Genomic DNA, 6,895 nt, shown 5'->3' with positions numbered 1-6,895 from the left:
ACCCATGCCATCAAGTCGGTTCCAGCTCATAGCAGTCCGGTTTCTGGCTTCGGGCTGTAAGTTTTTAAGAGAATAGTGAGCCTCCTGGTTTTCCCTTGCAGTGACAAGTGGCTCTGAACCACTACCCCTGCAGTGCCCCCCCCAACTGAGATTCCTCCAGGGTCTTTGTCCACTGCCATTGGGCAGTAGACTCAGATCCACCCCATAGGACAGGGCAAACTGCCCTCTCTGGGTTTCCGGGGCTGTAAATCTTCATGGGAGCAGAAGATGCCGTCTTTCCCCCTTGTAGAGCAGGTGGTAAGTTCAAGCCACTGCCTTTCAGGTTAGCACATCAACACTTAACCCGCTGCGTCACCAGGAGCCCTTATCAGGGAGACACTTAGTGAAAAAAAATACAAAGATGTCACTTTGAAGACTACTGCGTGTCAGCCCCAAACCATGCTGCTGCTGCTGCTAGGGGCCATCAAGTAGCTTCTGACCTGGAGTGACCCTGTGCACAACAGCATGAACCACCGCCCAGGCATGCGCCCTCCTCACTGTTGTCTGTGGTGCATCCGCGGTGCCAGTCTATCTCTCTACCGCTGCCCCTCCACTTGATCAAGCAGGATGACCTTCCCCGTGGACGGCTCTCTCCTGACAGCGTGTCCAGAGTATGTGAGACCGAGTCTCGCCATCCTGTGTCTCCAAGGAGCCCTCTGGCCCTGCTTAGGGGACATGCCGGTGGGTCCGTGGTACACGGTGCGTTTGTTAGCATGCCATGGTGCGTGAGTGATGGTCTACAAGGTAGATCGTCTGCTTTACATGCCGCATCCACATACAGCTTGCTTCCTCTCCCTCGGTGCCGGCCCCTCACCGTGACCCCGCTTCTCCCCTCCCTCCCTGTGCTTCCTGTGTGCATGCCTCCTCCTCCTTCTGAACTTTGACCTCTCACACGCTGCCCCGTGGATCTCAGGTGGCTGCTCATTCTATGGTGTGTGAACCTCCCTGTGTAACGGTTCCCCAGGAGAGACCTGTCTGTTACTGTGGCGGTGACATCATCTCCTGTCTACTTGAGCAAAGGGGTGGAGTCTAGCCTGTCAATCAGATCATGGCCAATGAGACCTCACTCGGTTGGGCATGTCCTTCTGCTGAAGGTTCTGGGAACTCCTGTCTTCCTCCCTGGAGGCAGGACACACACTCTGTGCTTCATCTTCCTGCTGACAAGCCACATGGAGCTACACTGATGGAGCCAGAGCCCTGGAGCTGGAGGAGCCACATGGAGACCCACTCCAGCACTGAAATGCTTCCACTGCCACTGGATCCACAAGACTTTCCACCCACTGGCCTGTGATCTTCGTGTATTTGGCGTCATTGCATGTGTTTTGTGAGTCTGAAGAGGAATTTATAGACTGGTGTCGGACATAGGGGCTAATACCGGACTTATGGACTTGATCTGGATTGGGCTGGGGTGTTTTCTCAGTATGCAATTACTCTTTATATAAAGTGCTTCCTTATCCACATATGAGTGTCTATGAATTTGTTTCTCTAGTCTACCTGGACTCACACAGTTCAGCAGCTGGAAATAGATCCACACAGGTGAGTTCAATTCTAGGCTGAAGGGGGACGAAGGGCTATTGTCTCAGGGGTCCCTCCAGCCTCTAGCCAAGCAGCAAGCCTGTTCTGCTTCATCGTTTTGAGTTTGGTCCCACCTTCTCCCACTCGATCCAGGATCTTCTAATGGGACCCTTTCCAGAGCAGTGCAGAGTGGTAGCCAGGCACCATCCAGTCCTATGGTCTCCGGGTGTGGAGACCGACAGGGGCACATCCCATTCAGCTATCGGATGACACCCGTGTCTCTCCGGGTCCCGCACCCTTCTCTCCTCTGGAGGGAGAGGCGAATAGCTGCCACCTTGATGGCTGCTTGGGCACGAGTCGCCGGACTGTTCTCTGTGGAATATTACCTTTCGTGGACTATGCGAGGCCAATGAATTAGCGTCCCCTGAGACCATGGTCCTGACCCCCATGCCCAGCAACCCCTCCCCCCAAGGAGTTTGGATATGTCTAAGAACGACTCATGGCATTTCCCCTGGGTGGGCCTCCAGCTGGTGGATATGTCTCAGGCAAAGGTGAAGACCCACGGACATGTGGTCTCTGTCTGACCTGCGTATCCCTGTGGCATGGTCCCCTCCCACTTGCCCGTGCCCTCTTGTTCGGCCTGTGTGCCCATCATGCATCTACTTCTCTCAGAAGTGTGCACATAACAGCATTTGCCTCTGCTGCCTCTTACAATTGCATCCCTGCTGGTACCCCCGGCCTCCGCCTTTTTTGTCCAGGCTCCCTGGGTCTGCCAAGGTAGAACTAGAGAAAAAAAGTCATGGACATGCATATGTGTGTAAGAAAGAGCTTTATATCAAAGAGCAGTTGAATATTGAGAAACATCCCCGCCCAGTCCAGATCAAGTCCCTGAGTCCAATATTAGCCCGTATGTCCGATACCAATCTATAAAGTCCTCTTCAGACTCATGACACACATGCAATGACGCCGAATGCAGGAAGATCACAGGCCAGTGGGTGGGAAGTCTTGTGGATCCAGTGGTGGTGGAAGCATCTCAGCGCTGAAATGGGTCTCCATGTGGCTCCTCCAGCTCAAGGCACTAGCTTAGTTACATGTGTCTTGTCAGCTGCTGTCTCCCAGAGAGTGAGTTAAGAGAGAGAGTGTGTCTCCTGCCTCCAAGGAGGAAGACAGGAGTTCCCAGAATCCTCAGGAGAAGGCCATGCCCACACGGAGGCCCCATTATCTACGACCTGATTGACAGGCTAGACTCCACCCCTTCACTCTTAATCCTCTCAAATTGACCAACAATTATGTAACGACCGCCTCCCCCTTTATACAAGTTAACACGTGTCTACCCTTTAGCCAAGTCGCTTAGCCTAAGTAAAAAGAGATGAATGTGGGCAGTGGCACCTGCCTTCCTGCGGCCACCACCAAACTCACTGTCACGGAGTCGACGCCGACTCACAGCGACCCTGTAGTGTGGGATGGAAATAGACTGTTCCCCAGCTTTGCCTCCCCCAAAGATACCCCAACCCTGAGAGGCTGCTTGCCAGCACGTGGTGGGAGGTCAGATGGTAGAGATGTTCTCCCTGAAGGCAGTCAGCCATCAGACTGCTGTCTGGTCCCTGTCGGTGGGGCTCACACCTACTGATAAGGACAGTGATGGTTTCCCTGGAGCCAGAGAACAGGCCACACCTGCTCAGTGCCATCCAAAGCCAGGCTGCCTTCCTGAATCTAGGACCCGCCCATCTTGTCACATGTGTGCCCCCATCCCTCCCCTTCCTATGGCGTGTATACCCCTAGATCACCTCCCTCTCATGACTGTATTACCTGCAGTACAACCCCTTCCTGTGACATGTCTTTACTATAATCAGGGGGCTTGCATGCCCCCACAGATACATAAGCTTTGGTTAGAAATAAATCCCTCTGTCTCCTGCGATTCCCACCTTCCACATCCCCACGTGGACCACCAAGCAGGGCTGAGGCGAGCATGCCACCCTGAAATGTGTCTGACGCCTTCATTTCACCCTCTGTCGTCTCTCCCTTAGTCTCTAGGACCTTACTGTAATCTTTACATATTATCGCTGTACAATTGTGCCTGTGATGATTTGTTAGGGCCTGGTTACCCTGACACTATAGGACAGGGTAGACCTGCCCTAGTGAGTTTCTGAGACTATAGCCCTGTCTTTCTCCCACAGAGTGGCTGGTGGTTTCAAACTGCTCACCTGGCAGTTAGCAGCCCGACACGTAACCACGAGGCCACCAGGCATCCTTCTATCCCAGGAGGGGCTGGACATCACCATCACAGGCTCAGCAACTGAGGTCAGACCTGCCCCATTCTCCAGCCTTCCTTCCCAGCTCTGGCATCAGCCGCCCCTTCTGCAGCACTCGCTGCATCTCTGCTGGGTCCCAGGAGTCACGGCAGGGGCCACGCACAAGTCTCAGACCATACTGGCAATGATGGGGTTTATTAGGGAAGTTGACAGATGACGCACATTCACACAGGGCAGCCTCCTCTCAGGCTAACTCACAGGCAGGTTCTCTGGTCCTGGGTTTCTCAGCCATACTGCCCATTGCCTTCTTCCTTCTAGCACTACCAGTAAGTGCCCAAGGGGCATGGCACTCCAACACACCCCTCAGCCAGAAGGCACTCAGCAACCCTAGTTCCACCAGTATTGTACCTGGAGGCACCCCACTCCACAAGCCAGCCTCCTGCCCAGAGGCAGTCGGCTTTCTTGCTCTGCGGGCCGGGATGCCCACGGCTCCATCTCATGCTCTGGCTCCTGGTTCTGCTGCTGCTCCCCTGCCACTCCTGGAGTATCACAGGTATCCTGTGGATTCAGGAGGCTCGCCTGTGGCACAAACTTCTCTACTGGTGGTGAGATTCTTGCCCCACCTCCCTGCTTCCAAGAGGGCTCATGGGATGGCGAGAACGGTGAGCCTTGTTAACAATCCCACAGAGCAGGATCACGTAATCCTGCCAGCATCTTCCTGCGGCTACAAGAGTCACGTGAAGTAGTTCATGGTGCTGAGCTGCCCTCCCTCACCCTCCCACCCCAGTAACCATCAAGTAATGTGTGTGTGTGTGAGTATGTGTGTGTGAGAGAGCCTTCTTTTTCCCACTTTTGACACTAATAGTCGCATCCAATATTTGTGCTTTTGTGATCCCTGAAGACAAAATGGGTGCACAAGCAAAGGTGGTGAAGAAAGCTGATGGTGCCCAGCTATTAAAAGATATAGCGTCTGGTGCATGAGGTCATTATAAGTCAGAATTGATTTTAAAAGACCCTCTGCCTCTCTTGTCCCGGCAAACCGACAAGCACACAGCACCAAATGTTTTCCAGGTTAGCACAGAGAACTTGGCCGTGTTACCGCCAGCAGCTGGCTGGCACAGGAGAAGCCCCCGCTGCATCCCCAGTGCCACCACCGGGCATCTGTCACCACCGTCGGGCATCTGTCACCACCGACTGGGCCTGTCTGTGACTGACCTTCACTTGAGTGGACTCAGCAGTGTCCTGGGTGCTGTGGAGTAGTGCACCCAGGTCAGCCTGGCCAGGTGGGGGTGAGCATTTTGCTCTCTCCCACTGGTTATCCTGCCTCCGGCTGCTCCGGACCCCGTTCTGCTGACCAGGAAGTGGAGAAATGGGTTCTGGGGACTTAGCGGCCCCAGCAGTGTGGACTCACCACCATCAGGTCGATGCTGACTCACAGGCCCCCGTAGGTTTCCAAGACTGTAACCGTCTGTGGGAGTAGAAAGCCCAGTCTTTCTCCCACGGAGTGGCTGGGGGTTTTGAACCCTTGACATGCCTAATCCTGTACCCACACCTCCTCCCGAAGCTCACCAGCCACTGTCCTCTCCTGAGAGGGAAACCTGCGTCTGTAAGCAGATGTCATCCTCCCTGTGCACAAATGGGATTGATACCACTGATGCATGGATTGTCCTAAGACCTGTAAGAGCCCCCGGTAAGATGACTCTTAAAAAGGGAGGAAGAGGAGGAGGTGGGAGGTATCGGTCAGAGGATGCATCTGGCACGAGCCGCCCGGCTGACTCCAACCCTCGATTGCTCACATCCATCTCCTGCAAGAGCTGGAAAGGCAGGCAAGCCCGCTGGCCGCGGCCATGCTGACCACCGTCAAGAAACAACCGCCAAGAGCAAGGGGTCTCCCCGGCAAACCAAGACCCCTGCCCCGGGCCCATGCTGGAACTGGACAACGTGGATGCCAAGACACAGGGAGCTCTGCTAGGGCGGTAGGTGCCCCCGATGTTACCAAGCGGCTAGGACCTTCCCCCACCTCCTTCCAAGAGAGACACCCACTGCCTGAAACCCTGCCCTACGTCTCTCGTCCTACCACCTGCACAGGGGACAATAAAAAAGGAAAGAAGTCGGCCTCCCTCCCCTGCAGCCCACCGTCACAGAGAGTCCGAGGGACGGACCAGTGGGCTTTGCCAAGAAGTCCCACCTGCCCCCCCACCCCCACCACTTCCTTCGCACCCACAGGCAGGCTCCTCACATGCCCTCCGTCCCTTCCTTCCTAAGGTGCCCACGTTGTGGTGACACCAGTGGTCTCCACGTTGTACACCCAGGGTCACCCCACCACCAGAAGAGGCTCCTGCTCCCTCTCCCCTCCCCCTGTGGGCTAATAAGAAGCTCTGGTTTCTGCCCAGGTGCTTGAGCAAGCAGCAGGTATCCTGGCCCACTGGGCCTGGATGCACCAAAGCAGGCCTCACCGGCCCTTCCCCTGGTGCCAAGGTCAAGGCTCAGCTGGGCCAAAGGCAGCCAACCTCCCCACCCCAACAGGTGCGAGCACCAGGGGAAGGGGGTGTTTGGTGAGGGTGTGTTTTGAAGGCCGACTTAGTTCGGTGTTATGCTGAGAGACCCTGGACACCCTCTCTGCCCCGTCTCTCCTTCAGCTCGTTCACTCCTTTCCAAAGGCCCTTAGCTTCCCCCCACCAGCCCTCCAAACAGACCGACTGCTGGAGAAAGCAGCTCCCTCGGGCGAGAACACACCCTGCTCAGGCCTCTCCGGGGAAGAGAAGTGAGTCAGGATACGGTCGAGTTTTATATCAGCTTTTATATGTGAAGCACCCTACACTGCTTTTCCAACATCCAGAGAAAGTGCGGAAGACGCCTCTGGTCCTTGTGCGTCTGGGAGTGCGGACCTTCCCGTTTCAGCTCTGTGTCAGGTGCACGCGGGAAGAGTGGGCACACTTCCTCACGCTGTGTTGTCAGGACTGTGTCGGTTGGTTGCAACCTGATTATTAAAATTCTATCTCAGTTCAGACACAAAATGTGACTCCTAATGGCAAGGATGGGCTCTAGCCCACAACCACGTGTCAGTATTGGTCCTGACCACGCCACAC

The sequence above is a fragment of the Echinops telfairi genome, unplaced genomic scaffold (assembly GCF_000313985.2).
Source record: "Echinops telfairi isolate 266 unplaced genomic scaffold, ASM31398v2 ScPeMD7_25;HRSCAF=90, whole genome shotgun sequence".
Classification (NCBI taxonomy): Eukaryota; Metazoa; Chordata; class Mammalia; order Afrosoricida; family Tenrecidae; genus Echinops; species Echinops telfairi.
This window is presented reverse-complemented; position numbering follows the sequence as displayed.